The sequence below is a fragment of the Chelonia mydas genome, chromosome 2 (genome assembly GCF_015237465.2).
Source record: "Chelonia mydas isolate rCheMyd1 chromosome 2, rCheMyd1.pri.v2, whole genome shotgun sequence".
NCBI lineage: Eukaryota > Metazoa > Chordata > Testudines > Cheloniidae > Chelonia > Chelonia mydas.
Window position 1 is genome coordinate 215,468,541 of NC_057850.1, and position 25,092 is coordinate 215,493,632.

The 25,092-nt window shown below is 41.8% G+C and overlaps 1 long non-coding RNA gene across 1 annotated transcript; it reads right to left on the reverse strand.

Annotated features, from left to right (window-relative positions):
• Positions 1-16,982: 16,982 nt before the first annotated feature.
• Positions 16,983-22,857, reverse strand: LOC122464342. The gene is made up of 3 exons (XR_006288287.1): positions 22,726-22,857; positions 19,832-19,884; positions 16,983-18,818 (listed from the first exon to the last, which is right to left on the reverse strand). It is a non-coding gene; the product is annotated as an uncharacterized LOC122464342 (long non-coding RNA).
• Between the last annotated feature and the right edge of the window lie 2,235 nt (positions 22,858-25,092).

Genomic DNA, 25,092 nt, shown 5'->3' on the forward strand with positions numbered 1-25,092 from the left:
TACACTGCTAACTTAGGCAAAACCAACTTAGGCAGAGCTCCCAGTTGCAGTGTAGACACATCCTTAGTATATTTTACAGAGAAGTATTAAATTAAGCATATTTTCCACAGTTCAATAAAAAATGTTGACTGTTACAAATAGTCATAAGCAGTTACCCATTTATAATTTCTTGCACTTACATCCTTATTTTGGCGGGGGGGGGGGGAATCAAAACCTATTTATAGAAAACCCAAGCACCAAGCAAACACCAGTCTGTTAACATGCAAGGTTAAAATATCCATATTCCAGTAGAACAGACCTCTTCCCATATGAACCAATCAAAATGCAATTACTGCTGAATAAATATTCCTTTATACAGTCTGTTCTTTAATTAAATAGTGTCAGAGGTCGAAATCTCTCTGCAGTCAGATGTTCTCAGTCACTAGCACATGATTGTGAAAATGAGTTTAAATAATGATAGAAAAAGTTTTAAAATAGATGTTCCTGACAAACCCTAACTGTCAGAGAGAAACCCGAATTAGATATCTATAGGTCGAGGGTTAGCCCTCGGACTACTTGTGATCAATGAAGGAATGAAGGAAAGGCTATTTTAGGTACAGTAATGTCAATGACTCAGACAAGTCCCGCCTGCACTAGTAAAAAGGGTTACTGAGTTACAGGCTGGGTGGATGGGTTGTAAAGAAGATTCTGTTTGATGAATTGAGTTTCATTTCTCATTTGCAAGTTATCTGGGCAATGTACAAAACCAGCGTAAGATACAGTTCCTACCCCGCTTGTCATTTAAATAGACAAGACAGACAAAAGGTTGGGTGAGGAAAATGAGGCAGAGAGAGAGAAGTGGCTTGCCTAAGGTCTCATTGCAGGTCAGTGACAGAGCCAGGAAAAGAACTCATGTTTCCTGAGTGCAAGGCCACTGTGCCCTTCTGTGTACTTATGCAACCTTAGCTTTTTTCTCTTTCCTTTCTTACACACACCTTTTTCTTTGTAGGACTAAATGAATATCAACACTGAACTTCATGCACAATCCCAGCTTTGGGCAAAGAGCTGCATCTGTTCTTTCATTTAAATTGGTTCACTTATCCCTAATTTGAACTTGTTTCATTGAGAGAAGGGTAGGGTGACCAGATGTCCCGATTTTATAGGGACAGTCCCGATTTTGGGGTCTTTTTCTTATATAGGCTCCTATTATCCTCTGCCCCCGTCCCGATTTTTCACATTTACTGTCTGGTCACCCTAGAGAAGGGGGTCAAATTCATTTCTGAGCTATGCATTAACTACTTCAGTGGGCAATGCACAGATGTGTCTAAGAACCAGAACTGTGCCCAGAATGTTTTAAGGAACCCAGAATGACTTTTCCCAGCCTCTGGCCAATTCCACACTGCCCTAGCACTGCCATGTCAGCACGGGGTATGAGCTCAGGTGTACCCTCATGATCTCACAGGCAAGAATGCAACTACAGGAACCACGATGACAACAGTATTATTGATCTCTTCTAGGTCTTGACAATCCTAAGGTTTTTTGAACTATTATTCTTCCTTCTTGTATGGTAAAGATGTGTCTATTGTCTGTTATAATAGACAATTAAAAACCCTTTTAATTACAGTGAATGATACAGCTGCTGAGGAAACATTTATAAACAATGAGAAATTGAAGTGGCCATTTTACTGTGTGTTAATTCCCCAGAAATGCCTGGTGCAGCAACATCACAGCTGGAACGAATCGTTCTCACAGTGCTTTAAAGGAAACAGTATTGGGGGAAAACTTTTTGGGGGGCTGAACGTATAATCCATTTGGGTAACAACAACAACATCATCTGCCCAGATCATTTCTGATTAATAACTGTCTGGAATTAAAACCGGAGGCAAACCCTCCTTGCTAGTCATGTCTTGGATTTCAATCATTTTTATTAAAATATCCTTTAAAAATATACATTTTTATTGAAATTCCACTTGTCAAGGGAGCAGTACAGAAACCATTTCCCTGTCCAAACAGATTTATTCTGAAGGTGACCTACTCACTAACAACTTGTCATTAGTCCTCTAGTTGTCATCTGGTTTTATTACAATACATTTCTGCAGTCACATTTTTATTACCACAGGGCTCTATGTCAATTTACACCTGCACACAATCATAAATTTGAAATTAGGACCAGGCTACTACTAACCTTTAGGGACAAACTAGCTTAAAGAGTCTCTTAAGAGAAACGTGTCCAATCTTTCCAAGATGAAGACCTAAACACTCGTTGTTAATACTTCTTTTTTTAAAAAGCCTGTTTATTTTGCAGCAGTTCCTTTTATTATCACAATAAATTGGGAACTCTTGCCTTCTTTTCCCCAGCTCATACTTCTGTGGAACATGTTTCCTCATAAACAAATCCCTTGCTGGAAATCAATCAAAATCTGTGTCTTCACACAAGCTGTTTACTTTTTGTGTGGGAGGCTTCTCTGGAACTCATGCCAACTGGAATGACCTCCCTGTATCTCTCTGCCTCTCCATAGCTTATCAAATCTCATCTAAAAGCAGATCTCTTCTCCTTTGGTTTGCCTTTTGCTTGCTGTTATTTCAGTTTGTGACTGCATTATTTTAAAACAGGGTAGTAAAGGGAGCATGACTGAGTAAGTCTCCTGGAGAGGGGTTGGCAAAATGAAGCTGGAGTATGGGTTTGTTGGGGCGAGGGGCAAGAGGAAGCAGAAGGAATGTGTGTGCATGCACACATGCACTTTGTGTTCATTTCCGGTTAAATTTTCATCTGCAAATATTCTCACACCCACACCCTGCTTCGGTTCAAGAGGACTTTGCTACTGTAATTCAAAAACAACAACCTAGGAATCCTACCCAAAATGCATGCACACACACACAAAATAATCATGATTTTTAAGCCAAAATTGACCTCCTAAGGGCTCAACACTACAAGATAAAAGAAGCACCCCCACCCCCAAATTTGTTTAAAAAAAAATCTCATAATTTTTAAGGGAATCTTACAATTGTATATGTGTGTGTGTTTGTGAGAGAAAGAACTCATGGTTTGGAATGCTTGAGGTTGGTGATACTGCAATGGATGGTTATAAAACCTCAAAAGCAGGGTGGGGCTGGGGAAGCAAAGGGTGGTGAGGGAAGTCTGCCCAAAAAGACATTATGGATCAAACCATACCACCTCCCAGGTCTGTTGTTCATAGGTGCTGGAACTAGGGGTGCACCCCCCCGGCTTGAAGTGGTTTCCATTACATACAGGGTTTACAGTTTGGTTCAATGGCTCTCAGCACCCCCCCGTACAAACTGCTCCAGCGCCCCTGCTGGTGTTTGTAAATAGAAATGCTGCTACTCAACATGGCATCCACAACAGAAAGAATGCATCAGAACTGAGTTGTAATATACTGTCAAACTTCTCACTGACTACAATGAAAACTTCATCATGCCAGAATATGGCCCTTATTAAATAGTTGGAGAAGAACTAGAGAGTTGCTTAGAAGATGCTACTTTTATTCCAACAAGAAAACATGCCAAAAATAAACAGTTTCTCTGGAAAGCAGGCAAGCACTAATTATCTTTCATGCTCTCCATATATTTTTTCAATAATTTCAAGAAAAATCTATGTTGATCATCTTACTTAAATTTAAATACATCAAATTTAATATGGAATCTAAAATGGCCAAAAATCGAATAAAGTAGGCAAGAATAGCTTTTGAAATAAACTTCAGCTTAGTATTCCTTGGATTTTGGCATAGTTTGTATGTAAACTCTAGCATCAATTCTCTCTCTAAAGGTATCTCATACAGGCAGCAGCCTCAGCCAATGGTTTTCTACCCAAAGAATAGGTAGATACGGATGATGTGTTGGCATAACCTGTTAATGCAAAGCAGACCTATTCATCGATCAATTACATGGTATCAAGATTAGAATACAGAGAAGGATTCAGCCTCAATAACTGTTTTTACTAAGCAAGTTTAATATGGTCTTATACAAGATAAAGATGTTCAACAAGTTCAAGATGCTATTATTCAGGATATTCCGTCTATAGCATTGTTCTGTTTATTTATGCAACATACCACTTAGTGCACTGAACTTGTTAACTTTCACATTTTCTTATATTAAAAAAATAGCAAGCCTGTCATTTCTCTTGCCTTCAGAATGTGCAGGCTATTACATAAAAGACAATAACAAATGGTAATTAGAACACATTAATGTATACTATTGTTTTCCAATCTGTAGTGGCCCGATCCTACATTCTTAATGCACCCATTTACTAAATGACTGAATTAGTCAGACACAAATTGGTCCCAGTGTCTAAATCCCCATTCTAGCATACAGACTGTATCTTGGTGGAAGGGTGATCCAAACTCCCAGACTACCGAGCTGCTGCAGAGCTGCTGCATTTCTTACTTGAGGTGGTTACATAGGCTAGCACTGTGCATAACCTGTAGATTTAAATCCATTAAAAAAAAAGATAAATAACATTTTAATTAAAAAGCTGATCGGGAAGGCTTTTTTCCCACCATCAAAAAAAACCTTTAAATTAAAATAAAGTGTTTTTCAAGTGAGTCAGAATTGTTCTTTGAGTTCTTATGTTTTTATTAAAAATGGAAAATGGGAAAACTGAAAAACGTTTTCAGTAACAAACAAACCAAAACAGTTTTGTATTATTTTCAGCAAAGGAACAAGAACTTATGGTTTTTTATTTTTCAGTTTTTCCACACAAAAAAACCCTAAACACTTTCTAATCCTCCCCCAGAAATTCTAATTTTAATTGAAAACTTTCACACCAACATCTCAGCTGGGTGACTAGGTCATTCTTAGTCCATCTGTCCCCAACCTGAGTCCAATGCTACCCAGGCTCTTCCCCAGGGATTCTCTCAGTTCCAGGCTCTCTGCCCCTTGTGCTAGGCCTCTTGCCCCTACCGGTATAAAATCCTTCTCTGAGATCAGGGTCCACAGTCTGTGACTCTTCTCCAGGGACAGCAGAAATCCTTTCTAGATCTGGCTTCTAGCCAGCGTCTGGGAGACCCCTGGCTGAGGCCAGGCCCTTTTGGAAGCCTGCTGGCTGCAGCCCTCTCTAGGAGCACCTCTTACAGGCTCCCCATTTTGGTGGGTTTCCCAGAGAGCTCACCCTGTATGCTCCCGGCTCAGCTCTCTGACTCAGGCCTCTTACATAAGAGCATCCATCCTGGGTCAGAGCAATGTTCCATCCAGCTCAGTTTCCTGTCTTCTGACGGTGGCCAGCACCAGATGCTTCTGAAGGAATGAAGCAACCAGGGAAATTGATGGATCCATCCCCCATTGTCCAGTCCTAGCTTCTGACAGAGATTTAGAGACGCCCAGCACAAGGGTTTGTGTCCCTGACCATCTTGGCAAACAGCCATTGATGGCCTCTTCCTCCATGAACTTATCTAATTTGTTTTTTGAACCCAGTTATACATTTGGTTTTGACAACATGCCCGGCAAATGAGTTCCACAGGTTGTGTGAACAAGTGCTTCCTTTTGTTTTAAACCAGCTGCCTATTCATTTCATTGGGTGACCCCTAGTTCTTCTATAATGTGAAGGGGTAAATCATACTTCCTTGTTCACTTTCTCCACACCAATCATGATTTTGTAGACCTCAATCAGGACCCCCCTTCGTCATCTCTTTTCCAAGCTGACCAGTCCCAGTCTTATTAATTTCTTCTCATATGGAAGCTGTTCAATACCCGAATCATTTTTGTTACCCTTCTCTGTACCTTTTCAAATTCTAATATATATATTTGGAGTTGGGGCGACCAGAACTGCATGCAGTATTTAAGGTGTGGGCGTACCATGGATTTATATAGTGGCAATATATATTTACTGTCTTATTATCTATCCCTTTCCCAATGATTCCTAACATTCTCTTGGCTTTTTTGACTGCCACGACACACCGAGCAGATGTTTTCAGAGAACTACCCCCCAATGACTCCAAGATCTCGTTCTTGAGTGGTAAGAGCTAATTTAGACTCCATCATTTTGCGCATCTAGTTGGAATTATATTTTCCAATGCACATTACTTTGCACTTAGTATTGAATTTCTTCTGCCATTTTGTTACCCCATCACCCAGTTTTGTGAGATCCTGTTGTAACTCTTCATAATCAGCTATCTTGCATAGTTTTGTATCAACTTTAAAATTTGCCACCTCGCTCTTCACCCCCTTTTTCAGATCATTCATGAATGTGTTGAATCATAGAATCATAGAATATCAGGGTTGGAAGGGACCTCAGGAGGTCATCTAGTCCAACCCCCTGCTCAAAGCAGGACCAATCCCCAATCAAATTGAACAGGGCTGGTCCAAGTACAGGTTCCTGAGAGATACCACTATTCACCTCCTTTGCTAAATTCTGACAAAGTTATAGCTGCTGTCTCTCTAAATGTAATCTATGTTTAATTGACTATGATGTTCTTTGCTGTCTGCTGTTAATTGTTGTATAGTACTGCTGTGCACTGCTACACAGCTGCAGAGTTCTACCCCAGAGGATATAATATTGCAATGGCAAATCAAGTGAAAAGTATATCTCAGTTTATCTTCTCTTCCGGTCTTTTAGCCAGTTACTGATCCATGAGAGGACCTTCGCTCTTATCCTAGGACTGCTTACTTTGTTTGAGACTTTGGTGTGAGACCTCGTCAAAAGCTTTGTGAAAGTCCACATACACTATATCAGCTTGATCACTCTTGTCCCCATGCTTGGTGACACACTCCAATTAAAGGTTGATAAAGCATAATTTCCCTTTACAAAAGCCTTGTTAACTCTTCCACAACATTTTGTGTTCATCTATATATCTGATAATTTTGTTCTTTACTATAGTTTCAACCAATTTGCCTGGTGCTGAAGTTGCTAAGATAGCATTTTTATTTAAATCAGTGTTACATTAGCTAGCCTCCAGTCACCTGGTACAGAGGCTGATTTAAGTGATGGTTACATACCAAACTAAGTAGGTCTACAATTTCATACTTGAGTTCCTTCAGAACTCTTGAGTGAATACCATCTGGTACTGGTGACTTACCATTTAATTTATCAATTTGTTCCAAACTGTCCTCTATTGACTCCTCAATCTGGGACAGTTCGTCAGATTTCTCACCTAAACAGAATGACTTGGGTGTGGGGATCTCCCCTACATCCTCTGCAGAAAAGACCAATGCAAAGAATTCATTTAGCTTCTCCACACTTCATTTAGTACTTCTCCAGCACCTCGCTTATCCAGTAACACCACTGACTATTTGGCAAGCTTCCTGCTGCTGATGTACTTAACTTTTTTTTTTTGCTGTAAATTTGTATCTTTAGCTATCAGAGTGATAGCCGTGTTAGTCTGTATCAGCAAAAAAAAACCCCGAAGAGTATTTGTCGCACCTTAGAGACTAACAAATTTATTTGGGCATAGCCCACGAAAGCTTATGCCTAAATAAATTTGTTAGTCTCTAAGATGCCATGAGTACTCCTCATTTTTTTTTATCTTTAGCTAGTTACTCTTTAAGTTCTCTTCTGGATCTTCTCTTCACAGGAGCTTCTTGACTCCCTTTGGAGTTCCCCTCTAACTGAGTTTGGGGAACCATTATTGGATCCAAGACAATTACCCCCATGTGGGCTTTCATAAGGCACTCATAGGCAAACTAGGTCTTAATTCCCCATAAAGGGAAGCTACTCTGTCCCAATGCAGTAGGTGGCCTCTGAGCACACCTACTCAATTGGGTACCATTCAAAGTCTGGCCCAAGGAAGAGGAGATGGTGGTAGTGGTGCAGGTGCTATCACTTACCATAAAACTTTTAGCCCAGTGGTTAGAGCACCCTCCTGAGAAGTGGGAAACTCCTGTTCAAATCCTTGCTTCCTCTTTAGCAGAGAGGGGAATTGAACTTGGGTTTTCCACATCTCAGGTCAGTGCTCTAATCACTGGGCTAAAAATTATAAGGTGGGCAGCAGAAGCACCACCGCCTTCTCCTTCTGTTAGGAGCCTGCCTTACTCCACACTAAACTCATTCCTGCAAGAAACAAATTAGGTGCCTGAGACAGCTAACTCCAGAAGACTGGTCCCATTCATAGATAGCTAAGCAGAAATAAGCACCTCCCTGCAGCTCAGACTTAGGTGCTTATCTCAGAGAGGGGCAGAGCATAGGAAATACCCCTCTTCTGGGCATCAGCCATTGGCTAGCTTGACCGCTCTATGCCACGTAAGCTGGTTTTTGTGAATCACATTCTAAGGTGCCCATCTCTTCCCATTCATTGTCTAGGGAGCCCAAACACCTAACTCAGTTTTGTAGATCACAACGTTGTTCCTGTCATCTTCTAGATGCCTAAAAGTTAGAAGTTGTGATGCTCAGTGTTGCAACACCTAAGTCCCTTTGTGGATCCCACCCTAAGAGATTAATTTGAATTTTGAATTCAAATCCACTGGGAGGTGGGACCAGTCCTTGTGAGGCAGGGAAGGAGAAGCAGACACCTAAGGCCTTGTGTACACTACAAATGCTTTGCCCATGTAGCTATACAAGCAGAGTCCCCTAGTGTAGACACAGCTTGTGCCATCACAATGAGTTTTTCTATTGGCACAGTAACACCATCTCTCTGAACAACATCAGCTATGACAAACAAAAGCACCTTTAGCTCAGAAGATTGATGATGGGGAGTGGAGTGGGGCTGGTAGGAACTGCCTCCTTCCCTTCCTCCAGACTCTCTGATCAGAGACAGAGAAAACACAGGGATTCACTCTAACATCCTGCACTGAACCAAAACCCAAGACTGCAGTCTCCTCAGGATGGCTGTGAGGGACATACAGATCATATGGGTATAGAGACATTATAGAAACCTGAGAATTTTAGATTTCAATGGGGTTTCATCTTTACGTTTTAAAGTAACTTTTCTCTACTAAGATTAGAGCTGTGGCGGACCTGAAATTTCTCTCCTATGCAAAACTTTGCATTTCTGGAAACAAATTTAAAAAATCCACAAAAACCCAACCCAACCCTGTGAATCAGAACAAGGAATTGGATGTGTGAAGTTTCCTGTGGGAGGAACATTTTCGAAAAGATTCCATTTGGGAAGAAATGCAACAGTCCCATCTCCCCACAGGGCAAGCTGCCGAGGAGCCAAGAAGGTCTGGGATTCCAGTTCCACAGCAGCCCACCAGTCAGGGCTGCTGAAGTGCTGAGCCTGGAAGCCCCAGCTCTGCAGCAGCCTACTAGGCAAGGTGCCAGGTAGCTGAGGGGCAGGCCTTTCTCCAGAGAAGCAGTGTATCATTACTGGGACAATATGGACGGTATGGCCCAGCTGTAGCACCAGAAGTCAAACTTGGTGGTTAGAGCAGGATGTCCTAATTTGAATCAGATTGGACCAAATTGCAGGGCTGGAAGGGTAGGATCCTGAATAGTCCAAAGACCTTGGGCTGGAAGTGCTGCCTGCAAGGATGAGTAAGTGAAGTTTGCAAACTGTAAGTATCAAAGGTAAGAAGCTGACTGACATTCCAGAATTTCCAAAATTGATCACCTTGGAGAGAGGAATTCACAACATTAACAAACAGGCTATTCCAGCCTTTTACCAAATTTCTCCCCCCATCTGAAGGCAAACAGCCTGCAAGAAGCATGATGCCAGTTTGGGAACACCCCATCATTTTAATTTTAGGGTGTGAAAGTGTGGCTGTGTGCATGTGTATGTAAGCATATCTATGAAGTCCACACATCCCCAGATTTAAACAGCCTCAGATATTGTCTCACAATTACTCATTAAAGTATGTTCTATGTTGAAAAGCCCTGAGAGACTGGAAATTGTCATCTGTGATTTCTGGTGAATAAGAGTTGATAAACCTCTGCTTAGCCAGGAGAGCTCTGTTGAAGTCTATATTATAATCTCATGGAAAGGCTTAGCTACCTTATTAGAATTGAAATCTAAGTAAGTTGTGGTTTAGACATTAGATAAATTTGGTCTCACTATTAAGATTAAAGTTATAGATTTGATTAACTTCAGTAAAATTCTTTCGTTGGGGATTCAAAACTAGACAACCACCTTCTTAGAACTGATAAAGATTGATTTTGTTGTATTAATTTCCTGATTTAACTAATTTGATTACCTAATTCCAGTATTGATGGTAATTTGATGATTTGACCTTTATTTGATATTGTTTAGTTACAGTATTGCTCTATTAATTATGTTGATTATTAATAACAGCTTAGCTTTTGTGATGTTTTCTTGATTTTATGTTTAAATTTATTAATAAACTGTATTAAGATGCAGAATCACATTCCTTTCAACAAGCAACATGGATTCAGAAACTTTGTGGACCTGGGGTGGGATATCAGCTGGTCAACCTAACAGCCTGACCAACTCCCCGTAATTAGTTCTTGGTTTTCAGACACCAGCTAGCTGCAGCAGCTTCTCTGCTGAGCAGCCAATGTCTCCGCTGCACACAAGGGCGAAAGCTCAATACTGAAGGAGGTAATGTTTATAGTGGACTAACTAAACCAGGCTCTGGAAGCACAGAACACCTGCGGTTTTAATGCCAGCTCGGATACTGATTGCCCCTGTGACCATTGAGGACTCCAGACTGTCAGCATAGTTCTGTAATATTGCTGCCACTAGCAGGAGACTCAAATGCCCACTTTAGCTAAAAATGACAGTTGAAACCATAACGGTAATTTACACATGATACATGGAGCTCATCTCGCTGCAGGAAACCTGCAAACGCTACCCTGACCACAATGAGTGTAGTTTCCATTTAAACTTTGTCCCTTGTTGGCCATTCACATTGTTATTCTTCCTAACATTTTACATCCAAAAACCTTTAGCCATATTTCCACACTAGCCCTGCCAGTGGATTCTTTCTGCATATATAATTACTTGCTGAGAATGTTTTTGCCCTTTTTGATACTGTTTTAAATTACTGTACCATATGGCCCATTTGGTTTTCCTAGAAGCCTTAGCTCTTTCCTTTGCTGCGTTCTTCTATTTACTGTTCCAAGTGATCAGGTTTCTAATCCTCCCTTTCCCCTTTAATCTTTACCCAGAACAGCTTCTATTATATAATGACCACGGTAATGTTCCTACCAAGAATAGCAACATCCTCACCCATTGTTATCTGCAACTGCCCATTTCTTTTCATATTGAAAAAAAACTCAGTTTAACACTGAAGTTTGTCAGTCAATTAATTCCTTTCTATTGAAATCTCTAGCTCTTACAAATGAGTCACTGCTATGTTGGGGTGGGTTTTTTGTGTGTGTGTGGGGGTACATTATAAACTATTGTAATGCTTATCTGTCAGCTAGGTCACCACATCTGAAACCCAAATCTGAAACAGATCAATTTATCATTAAAATTAGTTAGACACCTGCAGTTGCCTCATGGACACCTCTGAAAAGCATTATTTACAAAAACAATGTTATAGTCTGATATTATTCCCTCCTTTTTTAACAATTAGGAATGTTTTCATGATCAACGTGTCACTTAACATAGAACTGCACACATAACAAATTAGCTAATCCTCACAGCATGCCTTTGAAATGGGTAGTGAGGTATTTACCCAACTGTATTATTGACTAATTTATGCAAGGCTAGCATATATATTTGTAGACTAAATTACCAACACGTTATTGGTGTCCCTAGCCTCTGTTTACAAGAAACTGGGAAGGACCGACAGGGGATGGATCACTTGATGATTACCAGTTCTGTTCATTCCCTCTGGGGCACCTGGCACTGGCCACTGTTGGAAGACAGGATTCTGGGCTAGATGGACCTTTGGTCTGACCCAGTAGGGCCATTCTTATGTTCTTATTATACACAATGCATATAATAGTAATAGAGTAGCAGTTATATAGCCTAAATTGGCTTATGCTTTTTGTAGAACCCTGATCACTTATGGTAAGTATCCCATAACCCCTTGCATCCACTGAAGTAAGTTTTGGCCTAGGCAAAGAGGGAAGCTGTCAAGACTAGGATAGATGAGTTCTTTACCATAGCAACAAGAAGTGAGTTACTTGGGCAGACCAGTATTGAAGGACAACGGTAAGATATGCCATGGTACCAGAAAAACAAGGCAGAAAGCTGATTGGTTATATCTAGTTTAAGACAGTGTATACAGTACCATTTACTTGTATAGGGTAAGGTGTAAAAAGATGGCTTTAGAGGTGTAACTTTAGAAGAACACCATCTGTGTAAGGGGAGTGTAACAACGCTGCACATGATGGCTTCCTAGAGACAGGTATCTTACTGAACCTTTTCCCTATACTATAGTCTGATGGGCTTTTAGCAATAAATCTGACTGACATTGGTTAGTTGGTCTCTTGACTACAATTTCATTACATACTAAAGTGTGATCAAGGAATTGACTATACACTTTATCAGCAGTAGAGATGGGAACTTGGAATGGAGAACTTAGTGACTTGTCTGAGACCACATAGCACATTTATGGAACAGATGATCCCCACAACTCAGGATGTTCCCCCCCTTGACCCCTGCGGTCTTCATCTGTTCCTTAAGAGTGCATCTGCTGCTGATTTATTATGTTCCTGAAATAATAATTAGCTTTAAGCATCTTAGATAAAACAAGAACTGATAGGGACCTCCATCTAAAAAGTTTAACTGAACTGAGCCCTGAAACTTTGAGAGCAGAAAAAGTTAAGTTAATGTGTGTGCATGCGCATCTGCTTCTACATTGCCTAGCTTCCACCTGGAAAAGAAGCAGAATTATCCAAATGTTGCAATAGGAACTGCTCTTGTGGTAGTATACTACTACTTTGATGATCAGAGAGAGTGTGGATAGACCAGGATTCAAAATTCAGTGTTTTGTGTGTGATGTTGCTTTTTAACACACAGTTGGATGACCAGCTAGATGCAGCATACTAGCAAGTTGATAATGGAGCGAGCGATGTTTAGGAATCCTTTTCTACTCCTTCCCCGGTTTAGGGAGGGCAGTGCTATCCCTAAAGAGGGTTGTTCGGTCATGTGAGAAGGTTAAAGATGCTGAAGTCACTCCAAATCAATAATGAACAACCAACGTTCTCACACCGCCTGCATGCAAATGGGCAGGTGAAACAATTGCGACAAATGCATGCAGAACCCACTGAAGACTAAAATCACCACTGTGCAGCAGCACCAAAGCGCGTTTGCTAATGCCACAGAAGACTGAAGCAGAAAGCAGCTGCTCCACTGAAGTCTGTGGGCCATGACTGGTTAGCAGGCCAAACTTTTCAATATTGTTCCTTAGGAAGCGGAGCTTTATCATTTTGGAATCTTAAAAACCACTTGAAACTAAAAAAATTATCTTCCACTTGGTAATGAAATGAGAATTAAATGTTTTTAAATACTCCAAATACTCTGCAGTTAATGATTCATGTACAGACATCCTATTAAATTATGGAGCGAACCATAAAGTGCACTCACTCTCTGCTTTAAAGGTGGATCAAAGTCTGCTATGCCAGTTAACTTCAATGGGAGCTGTATACAAATATCTGAAGGTGGACTTGGGTCCTGTATGTCTGCCTTTTTAATTTTTTTTAGAAAATTCTTTGAGACTTTCTTATCAATATCACAACAGTGACTGGACTTCTATTAATTAGATAATTAAGCAGAGATTAGTATTTTTTAGTATGTAGTAGTAAACATTTATATTGTGGTAGTGCCCAAATTCCCAGTTGGCTCTAGCCATAAAATTTGGATCTGCACCAGATTTCAGATATACAGTGCAGAGTGTTTAGATATGGAGTTTTGGTTCAGGACCCTCTATTAAGCAGGGCGGTTTTATGTCTATGTGAGTCATTCATTACTCACAGCCACTACTCAGTGATGGGAACCAGCCCAAGTATGTTTTTCATAATATCCTCAATGACAGAAATATTCATGTTGAGAAAACTATTTCTGACACATGTGGATTTCTGGATATATTGATGATGTGCAGCTGGCTTAGTCCAGCATGCTGAGTGACTGCACTGTCCTCAAGGCTCTGGGATCCCCACTCCCAGAGCATAACCACTTGAAGTGGCTTCCAGAGGGAGAAAAACAACAACAAAAACTTTGAGGGGATCCTTGTGGAATTATCCACAACATTCCATGTGGGGGGGATGTGACACACTCCTGCAGAATAGGCTGCAGGGCTGCCCAGAAACCCTGCTCATCCCTAGGGGTCCATCTGTGCAGAAGCTCTATGCTTCAGGGATAATTACTGTGCTTCTCATTGCAGGTAGGGCACCAGTAGACTTGGAGCCAACAGACCTGGGTTCCACTCCCAACTCTGCTACTGGCCAGCTGAATGACCTTGGTCAGGTTACTTCAACTCTCGGTGCCTCAGCTCCTCCAACTGAAAATAGGGATAATGATACAGTCCTCCTTTATAAAGATCTATAAAAGCAAAGCCCTACCTAAAGGTGAGGTATTATTACAGCCCCAAACTCTGTTATTGGTTCTTCCAAATCTCTGCAGGCCAGGAGGAAGCCTGTCTCTCCCTGGCCCAAGGCAGTGCACGTCTTCCATGCCCATCTAAGCTCTGCCTCTCCCCCTCATGGTTTTCCAGAGAGCCCTCTACACGGCCATGGAGTAGGGGTGGCATTTGAGCCATTAAGCACTCTCTGGTGACCCAGCCATACAGGGAGAGAGAAGAGACCCTCCCGGCTTCCTCCAGAGGCCTCCTCAGGGAGGAAAGAAATTATATTTATACAGTGTCAATCAGCTTAGACCCTGCTTGGTGATGGAAGAAGATTCCAAGATTACAAGAATGTGTAAGTGGGGGAATAATCCCGCTATTGTGGGGAACTTTCCTGGCTTCTGCACTACCCCGGTGAAGTGGGCTAGCGAAAGGATCTGAGTCCTCACTCCCACTTCCTTTACCCAGTGGCCTCCCTGCCCTTGAGGACTCCCCTTCCACTCTCCTGTCTGGCAGAGTCCTCGTAACCCCAACAAAGCTTGGCCCAGGATTCCTGGGGGGCTCGACCCCCAACCCTGCTGTGGTCACTTAGGAGAGGGGCTAGGGTGTCCCCACTCCGGGGTACTCTCTCTGCACTGGACACTTCTCTGACCCACTGACCATTACATACGAAGTTAAAGCAAATGTAAGTCATTTAATCAACAATTAATTTTAAAAAGAATAAGGAAAAATGGGAAAGGTTAAAGGAGACACATCAGCCCTCTCTGTGGCAGGGAACATCACAAACAGTGTCTCTGGAATGTCAGAGCAGTTCACAGTTTGTTCCTTGTAAGTCCCAGGCCTTCTTCTCAGGCCCTGGCTTTGCTGCAGGGATGCTGTGGGTTGGACACTTGCTCTGGTGGTGGCCACACGCTCTCAGGCTCTAAGTGGTAGGACCCTTCTTCCCAGTGTCACCCCTGCCCTGTCGGGGTTATGATCCAAGCCTGGCCTGCAGAGCTCTTGGCTGAGGCGTCTCCCTGTGCTGGGCCCACTGCCCAGGGTCCCCCTCGGTCTCCCCAGCTGCTCACCACACCCACCTCCAGACTGTTCCAGCCTCAGCTCCACCACTCTGTCTCTGCACTGCTGCTGCTGCTCTGCCTCCAACTCCCTGGGCTGCTTCTTTGGCCCCTCTGCCTCTGGTTGCTACAGCTCTGCTCCCAGGACAGGTCTGCTCTGCAGGCTGCTTCTTTGACTCTGCTCTCAGCACTGACCTGCTTCCTGGGCTGCTTTTCTGGCCCCTCTGGCTCTGGTTGCTGCAGCTCTCCTCCCAGGGCAAGTCTGCTCTCTCTGGGCTGCGCCTCTGGCTTTGAGGCTGCAGCTCTGCTCCCAGGACAGGGTCTGCTCTCTCTGGGCTGCTTTTCTGGTCCCTCTGGATCTGGCACAGCTCTGCTCCCCAGCTCAGCTTGGGCCCCTGCTTTCTCCTCAGCTCGGCCCCATTCTGTCTGACCCAGGCAAATCCAGCTCACATGGAGGACAGGACCTCCCTGGCCTCCTGACTCCCTGATTAGCCTGCTCGCCCTGTCCTTCAGGCTGACCTGGAGCATTGGCCTCTCCCCCTTGTTCCTGGGGGCTGTCAGTCTCAGGGTCCTGATTCCCCATCGACCCTTCCCTCTTTTTAGTAGGGAGCTAGCAACTAAAATACCCCACTGAATGTTAGTAAGGGGGCAACAGTCCCCTTACAAATGCATAGTGGTCACCTCTCTTCAGGCTTGAGTAAGTAGGTATAGCTGAGCTAAGGGAGCTTGTTCCCTTTCCTAGCTGTTATTCATTCTTCTCTCCAGCATGGTGAATGACCTTCTACCCTGTCTCCACCACATTGTTTCATGTGGAAAAAGACGAGAGAAGAACCTAGGAAGCAGTCTTGGTCTGACAAAAAAGGCCTGCCTAGCCAAATGCCCAGGAACGCAATAGGTCTCAAATTCAAAGGGATGGATGTTGAATGCTGATGCACATCCCTCCGGTACACTGTAAGTGCTTAAAAAAAAAAGTGGCTTTATGGTATGTTGTTGGAAACCTTGATTTCAGAGTTGTCTGCGTGAGAAATTAAATAGGTTTGGTATGTTTGACTCTTTTAGTGCACATCTCAAAATCATCAAAACATAGTCTTCAGCACACAGCAGCTCAACCAGCTTTGACTTTTCAAGCCGTCTGGGTTTATCCCCCCCTTTCTCTGCACATCTCTACTTACTGCTGTGCATAAGTCATTTTCTTTAACTGTCCTTGCCTTCTCTCTCTCTCCAAAAAATATAAACCACTTTTCCTCTTGTTTTACTTTTGGTGAAATTTGCTTTTACAGCTGTTTGTCACTTATTGCAGATAATCACAGCCCACCTCTATAACCACTATCACAGCGACAGGGCAAGCAGAGTTTTAGAACTCATGTCCCTTTTGAGTGCACTCCGCTGGGACACATTTCACTACCTTCACCCCTCTCTGAGGTGGAACCATACAGCACTTCCACTCCTAGACTGGATCTATAGACTATCAACCCTCTGATTACCTCCTGTGTTAACCTTACAGATCCAATGGTGTTGGACATGTCAGCCCTTTTCTTCTGGGAGCCTGTTAATTAGATGCAGTCACAAGTGAACCAAAACCAGCTTCTTCAAAACAAAGTATTATTTATTCACACAAAGATACATATCAAGCAGAGCAAAGGGATAAAACAGATAAAGGCCTATACCCAAAAGGTGTTATCTACAACATAATCTTTCCTTGAAAGCTTTTGTACATTCCCCTCAGCCCACGATCTTCAACTCTGGGTTGGGACAGACAGTCTGCTTGCTACTGTTTGTCTGTCTCTCTTCAGCTATCTGGGCAACTGCTAGCAACCCACTCAACCCCTCTTCTTCCCTAAGCCAAAATCTGTAGGTTATCCCTTTTCCTCCTAGGTTTTGGTCTGGGAAGAATAAACCTTACCAGCCTAGCTGGAGCCAGGAAGTGGGTATTCCTGAATTAATAGCTTCCCCATCATTCTCCAGTATTTCATAGACTAAGAAACAGCTCTAAGAGATATTAACTGTTCCTGTTAATCTCAGTGTGTTAACTCTGAGGCCTAATGATGGCATTGTGCTGTGATAGATACTGAGCACCGGGGCAGGTGCTTGGTGTCTTATAGTGCTCATGTTTTGACATTTTAGGTGGCTTGAAATCTCTGCACCTACTGACAAGGGGGATGAAGAGTAGAGTTATATCCCTGCCCAGTGCTAAAAGCCTTAGAGTGTGGGGGTGGGGGAGGAGAACCTCAAGATGTCTCTCATGCTTCCACAGTTGCCAAAATCCCCCAGATCTCTCATTCCATTGTAGAAGTAGTTTCCAGTAGAAAGAAATCTGGTACATTGAAAGTTTGGGAGCTACACAAAATAAAGTGAATCTAATACCAATGCAAAACACAGGAATACTGTACTTATTATTCAGCTTCACATTTAATTCACTAGAAACACTTTTTCAAAGTTTATTTGAAGGCACTGCCTAAATTCAACACCAATATGACATAGAAGCCGGGGGCCTCCTTGCAAGAGGTAGCTTCACCTTGTCATGTAGAATACACATGGTCTTGTGTCCAGCTTGCTACGTACAGGTTAACCCTTACCACTGTCTGTACAGTACATAATAAAACCCAAACTTATCACTGATGTCTAGACTTGGTTCCAGCTGATCATTATAATTAATAGTATCACCACCACTCTTCACACACATACCATAACCCTCTGTGTAAAATTCTCCATTAGCTTTAATTTACCTGTTTACAAAGATCATTTTGTGATTACTACTACTGTGGTGTGGCACCCTTATCCTGGAAGTGCCCCTTTGCGCCTGGGTGCAATGTCACTGGTATCTTTGGCTTCAGTGTCTCCTGCTAGCTGTTAGCCGGAGGTCTGAAGCCAGCAGCAAAGTCACAAAGTTCAAACCCCTTCCCAGGTATCATGAACAAGTCCATATAAATCTGAATAACTCTTCTGTCCCCTTGGGCTACTGAACTCTTCTCTTTCAACTTGCAAAACCCTATCTCAGGGCTTCCTCTGTAGGAGCCTACCTTGCCTTGTAGTGCACTTCCCCCCTTTATCCACCTGGGCTTTTCCTCTGACAGAGAGACCTGCCTCCTCTGCAATCTCCCCCTCAACTGGGGCTCTTCAGTCTATTTATTATACTTAGCTCTGCCCCCTCTGGCTGGGAGCCAATTAGCTACTCACCTCCCTAAGTGTAGGGCATGACTAACTGGGGGCATTCACTAGCCTTGCAGGTGATAAGGGTAAGGTCCCACCACAGTTAAAGAAAATAAATTAAACAAGCCCTGAAAATCCCTTGAAGTTAAGTACTAGGAAGAATAAATAGGTTCTGTATAGCACTGGAAATTGCAATGGCATTTCCACAGGATATGGGTTTCAAAGCTGCAGCCTTCTCCTCCACTTCTGCTCTCTACAGAAATGAGCAAGCAGCACCTGTTCAACAGATGGGAATAGGACAATATTATTTTGACTAACGAGGCTAATCAGAATGGCAGCAATCCATTTCACATACATTAGCTAATTAGAATTCTGTCGCTCCTCACTCACTGCTATCTGAGCCCTGAGGTGACCTTATCAAAAGGCAGCTCATTCAAAGGTAGGCTGGCATTTCCTACCATCTGAAGCACTGTTAAATGATTAAAAAGAAAAATAATTACATTTACAAAATTCAAGGGATTAATATAATCCCATCTGAAGCAGCAAAAAAAAAATTCATCCCTGACCCCTACTCTCCTCCACTGTTTGCCTCAATTTGTGCCCTATGACACATATGAGGGGCTCATATTTAAGTTAACAAGAGCCATGCATTAGTATACAGGGATTGAGACAGCTCCCACTGGAGCCCGTGACAGCTTTGCCGCTGACTTAATGGGGACAGGACTGGGCCCCCCAAGAGAAGAATTTTAGCTCTTTCCATTCGAGAACTAGGATGAATTGAAATACAAAAAAAGACATCAGGCCAGCACTGAACAATGAAACACTATTTTCTTACTGTATTGTTCATGTTTGCTTTTGAAACATGCACACAATGACACTTTTGTTCAGCTCAGCATGACAAAATGGGAAAAATACTTTAACCCCATTAGCAATTCCAACACTTGCTTAAGAAGTGAGAGGACCCCACCAGCTTGGCACTAATGCTTTGCACTGCCATGCTAGAGTCTTTCTTCCAGAATAATCTTGGGTCCCCTTCTTTTGGCTTCTGGATCTAACATATTGGGAGAGTCTTGGGAGGCTGGAAGCTAGCCACAAAACTTTACTATATGAGCACCCCTGCTCCTTCCAATTAATGGAGAAGAGAGCTGGGCATATCAGTCATATGCAACAGTTTATTCCATTCATTTAGCTCTTATGCCTGTTCAAATGATCCACAGACTGATTTGTTCATTTTTCAAAATTTGATGAAGGGTTTATACAAACATGTTTGGGAGGCTGAAACAACTCACCGCAACTTGGAGTATTTGCGATCAGTAATTCTCTGTGTCCTGTGATTGGTCACCTAAATCAAACATCATTCAATCTGTGAGTAGAAATAATTCTCAAACACCCAAAATTTTTGAGATGGCTACATATATACACACACAAGTATTCATGAGATTTCTGGCAAATGCGTTTGCCAGCAGACATTCACTGGTGTGAATGTTTGTGAAAGGGAGAAAAGGAGTTGGAGATACCAAAGCCCACTAGCATTTTGGTTTGAATAAATACCAGTGAATCCGTTTTTAAAGTGTTCTCCCAGTTATGATAAAGCACCACTGAGCACAGCCCTTGAAATACAGCGTAGACGGAGGGTGATTAAGGTAATCCTGGAATGCAGGGAAAACAAAGACTGAAGTGACTCCTAGGCCAACCTTGACACCCAGAGGGACTATCTGGCATTAGGCATGGCAAGACAGTCTTCTCACTTGCTCCAGGTCAACTCTTCTGCTAACAATAATGTTGTGAGCCCTTATAGTGATGGCTGGTGGTGGCCTTGGGTGACCAGATGTCCTGATTTTAGAGGGACAGTCCCAATATTTGGGGCTATGTCTTATATAGGGTCTATTACTCCCCACGCCTGTCCCGATTTTTCACTTGTTGTCCGGTTACCCTATGGTGGCCTCAGAGCAGGTCTAATCATTGTATTATGGTACAGTCAATAACAGTCAACAGCACATAACATTTTCCCTGCTTGTCAAACTACAAATAATGAAGAATTAAGAAATGCCCCTAAGATGATTAATCATCCAGAATGTTTTGTAATTTTATGGAAAAAGTCTTAGACTTTCCCCTTTGAGACTCCTGTAGAAATCCAGCCTTAATTCTGAATTCAAACAACAAATGGCATCTTGAACCATCATGAATATTAATCTGTATTTCCAAGCTCTTGCTTATGAGTCCATGCAAATGAGCAAAGATGGCATCTGCAGAGTAGTATAACACCCACACATCATGTCTAGAGATAGAAGTTGTTTGACTGGAATGCATGCTGAGGCTGCATTGTACAGCGCTTAAGCCTTTGCTAAGACACACATTTACTCTAATGATCATAATTAACAATGCGTCAAACAAAAAAATTATAAAGTGTGGGGTGTTGCCACAATGCAGTATGTGCAAGAAAGAGCAAAATAACGCCAAACAGTGAAAGCACATACAGCTTGAGTGAGTAATGACGACTTGCTTCTAATAAAGCAAAGAAAGGACTCCTCTAGCCTACAGTACAGCTTGTCATTGGCATTACTTGAGACAGAGGAAAATGTTGACATAAGGGCAGTTATTCCAGCTAGCAAAGACATCTGCTAGATACCTCTTGGATAACTTATTCATGAGAAAAAAAAATCAAAAATATTTAGAGAATAAAGAACCAAGTAGGTATTTCAGGGAACATGTAAACTCAATCAACGTGAAAAAAATTTGACCTGTCCAAAGACTTTCTTTAAAAAATTGGCCTTTCCAATTTTTTTGACAAATAGGCTTAAAACTTGACACGTTTTAGTTTTTAATCTTACCCTCTCTGCCTCCCCCAGGGTGACTAGATGTCCCGATTTTATAGGGACAGTCCCGATATTTGGGCCTTTCTTATATAGGCACCTATTACCCCTCACCCCCGTCCCGATTTTTCACATTTGCTATCTGGTCACCTTACCCCCACCACACACACTGTCTCTGCCTCCCCCCTCCCACTTTTTAATTTTTCTCACTGAAAAGCAGGACAGGAAGGTAGAAAAATCACTTTTGTAAGTGAAAAATTTCATAAGCCATTTGTGGAAATTTACCCCATCACAAAATATACTTACCATTTTTCAAACAACTTTATAAATTATATCCAAGTAATTAAATGCTTATTGCCCCATATATAAATGAATTGATTAGAACTGTTCTTTCCCCTTTTTGTTCTGTTCAGTTAAAGTTTGCCCAGCATTTTGCATACAAGCTCAGACTGCCACCGCATCAGATCTTAGACGCCAGGCTCAGTCTTTGGATGAATGACCTAGGAGGGTACATGGCTGCTGCAGGAAATGGCATTGGTTAGTAGCTGGTACTCTTCCTTTTGAGCTAGAGATGAGCCCAAATCAAAACTCTGAATCTGAGCAGAATATTTGAGTTTGTTCTCCCTGTACCTTCTCCTCCTGATCACCACACACAAAGGCACACAGGGCAGAACTTTTTGTCCTAAGTGAGCATTACCCTTAGCCTCTCAAAGGGAATCAATATTTAAATTTGATCATTAGTAACTGAAAGGTTTCACAGTCCCAAGTGGTAAAAATTTAATGATGTGGTTAAAGAAAAAAAAAGCATAAGTATTAAATATTCATGTCTAATATTGAATGTTTAACATTTGACTGTTCAGATGTAAACATCACTTAAGAGTCTAGTCTTCCCTGGATGAGCATGTAATTGTCATTAGTGTTAATGTGAGTTTAATACATATATAGAAGGGGAGAAAGATCCTGAAGTTGTCAGATCTTCTAAGGTGTGTTTCACAGGGTGCTCTACTCACTGCAGATGGCACTAATCCTGGTCACTGTGGGGATTAGCTTCAAGAGGTCAGCACCCCTTCCCACAGTTGCACACCATCTCTTCATCTCGGTCTGCAGTCCCTCTTTCAGTCCATGAGCTGCTGCTGCCTCTTGGGGACTCAGTTTTCTGGCCTGGTCACTATACACATTTTCCCCTTCTGGGATACCAAAGGTCTTCCTTCAGCAATGCTGGGAAGTCTTCCCATTCACTGCCACATAGTGCCACTCCCTCAGTGGCTGGCAGGGCAACCCAAGCCCACCTTCTATTTCAGGTTCCAGCTCAGGGACCCTTAGCCAGGAGTCAAGGTCTGTTCCCTCCTGCCCTTACTTCCATTCCTTACCATCAGGCACTCTCCCACCTCTGGGGTCATTAGCATCACCACTCCCTCCTCCCACAGAGCAATGATCTCTGTAGCTCTAAACACTCCTCTCTTCTCCCAAGTAGTCAGTGTAACCCATTTCCCAGCAACCCCTTCTGCTACTAATTTCCTGTCTTTATAAATCCAGCCCAACTTGTTTCTCCTCAGCTGGGCTCTCTCATTCAGTCAGGGGATTCAGTCAGGGGATTCCCCTCAGCTGTGGCCTTCCGGGTTCATTAGCCCCCTTCTCAATCCACATTCACCCCTTTCCAGGCATGTCTGGGATAAAAAAAACCATCACAATATGTGCTGCAACTTTTCCAACACAGAGAGCATTAGGCAGTTATAACAATTATGAATTAATATATGTAATAAAGCCACACAAATAACCAAAAGTAATCAAATTAATCAATTAATCATTAATCAAAATACCACACACATCCATAAGCATTGTGACTGTTTATTATTGTTCTGGTGTGAAAATTAACACTATTTTCTGAGAGTGATGAAGTGAACCAAGCATAAATTCTCTGTAAACCACTTGAATCAGAGTGATATAAACTAGAAGTAAAACACCAAAGTATATCTAACCAGTCTACACTGTCAAGACTGTGCCAGTCTTCATCCTGCTGCCTTGCATTTTTAATAAATTTCATGCTCTGTGCCAGAAAATAAAAGTCATGAACACCCACCTCTCATAAATCAGCATGACTATAACAAGACTTGCTATTTAATGTCACAAATGAGCTTAGCTATAAGAGGCTATTATTATTGACAGTGAGTGATCAGTTTTTAATCAAGAACATGGAAAACTTTGTTGAGTAGAGAAAAGCTAGAATGAGATTATGATCGCAGCATTGCCATGACCTTATCAAGAGACTCTGAATGTGACTGGGGAAAATAAAGATACTAAAAAGAGGTGTTTAGCTTGCATCTAACAGGAAGAATTTTAGGGAAATGCTGTGTCTATTGAATAAATGCAAGGTTTGAATATTCACACAGAGGAAGAGAAGAGGGATGGTCTTATAGTTAAAGCACAGGACTCAGAATCAGATATGCATTCTATTTCCAGTTCTGTAACAGAGATCAAATTCAGTCTTGCCAACGGGGACACAGACTGTATCATTATCAGGTTTAGGGATCAGGAGTTAAGAGTTGTCAATGTCTATCATCCTGATGACAGCCCAATTGACAATCTGTTGACAGCTAAAGAGAATATTGCAACAGCATTGGGAAATTGCTGCCAAACAACTATCTGGGGAGATTTTAATTAGGGCTCTCAATTGAAGTTAATGCTTATGATTAACGCAAAAAACCCCGAACTAGATTTAAAAAAATAGTTGTAATTAATTGTCGTTTCAATCACACAATAATAGAATACCAAGTTACATTTATTATAAATATTTTGGATGTTTTTCTACATTTTCAAATAAATTGATTTCTGTTACAACACAGAATACAAAGTTTGCAGTGCTCACTTTATATTATTTTTTGACAAGTATTTGCACTGTAAAAAAAATAAACAAAAGAAATGGTGTTTTTCAATTCACCTCATACAAGTCCACTGAGCCTTACTTCTTGTTCAGCCGATTGCTAAGACAAACAAGTTTGTTCACATTTATGGGAGATAATGCTGCCCATTTCTTGTTTACAAAGTCACCTGAAAGTAAGAACAGGCATTCGCATGGCACTGTTATAGCCGGTGTTGCAAGATATTTACATGCCAGATATGTGGAAACATTCATATACCCCTTCATGCTTCAACTTGTAGATGCTGAAGTTTTACATTATCTTGTTTTTGAGTGCAGTTATGTAACAAAAAAAAATCTAAATTTCATAATAGATTCCACTATAGTACTATCAACAATACAATTTAAAATGAGGCTCAAAGGATCAGAAAGTGAGGCAATAAAATTAACTATTCAATGGATTCCATAACACGCTGGCATATACAGGAGTGAGGAAGCTGATGACCTAGCCAAAATTGGAAGATTGGAAACTCAGGTTGAAGAGACAATGGTTGAGGATAGCAACACCCTATCAAGGAAAATATTGGCTGAAATAAATGGTCAAAAGATGAAAGATCATCTGATTGATATCAAAGCACCTCAGAAAATAACATCACTATCATGAGATTGCACACAGGGCATACTGCAGGAATGAAAATCAATAGAGATAGAACTAATCAATTCATTCTGCAAGATGCGTCCGGAGCAGGCTTTAACATCTGATTACATTTTGGATTGTAATAGTGTAAGGAAAGGGAAGCTTTTCAGATTGGACACCTTGGATCAAGCCCTTACAAAGGACCCTGTACGAGTTGCTGAATTCATTCTCAAACTTCCTGGC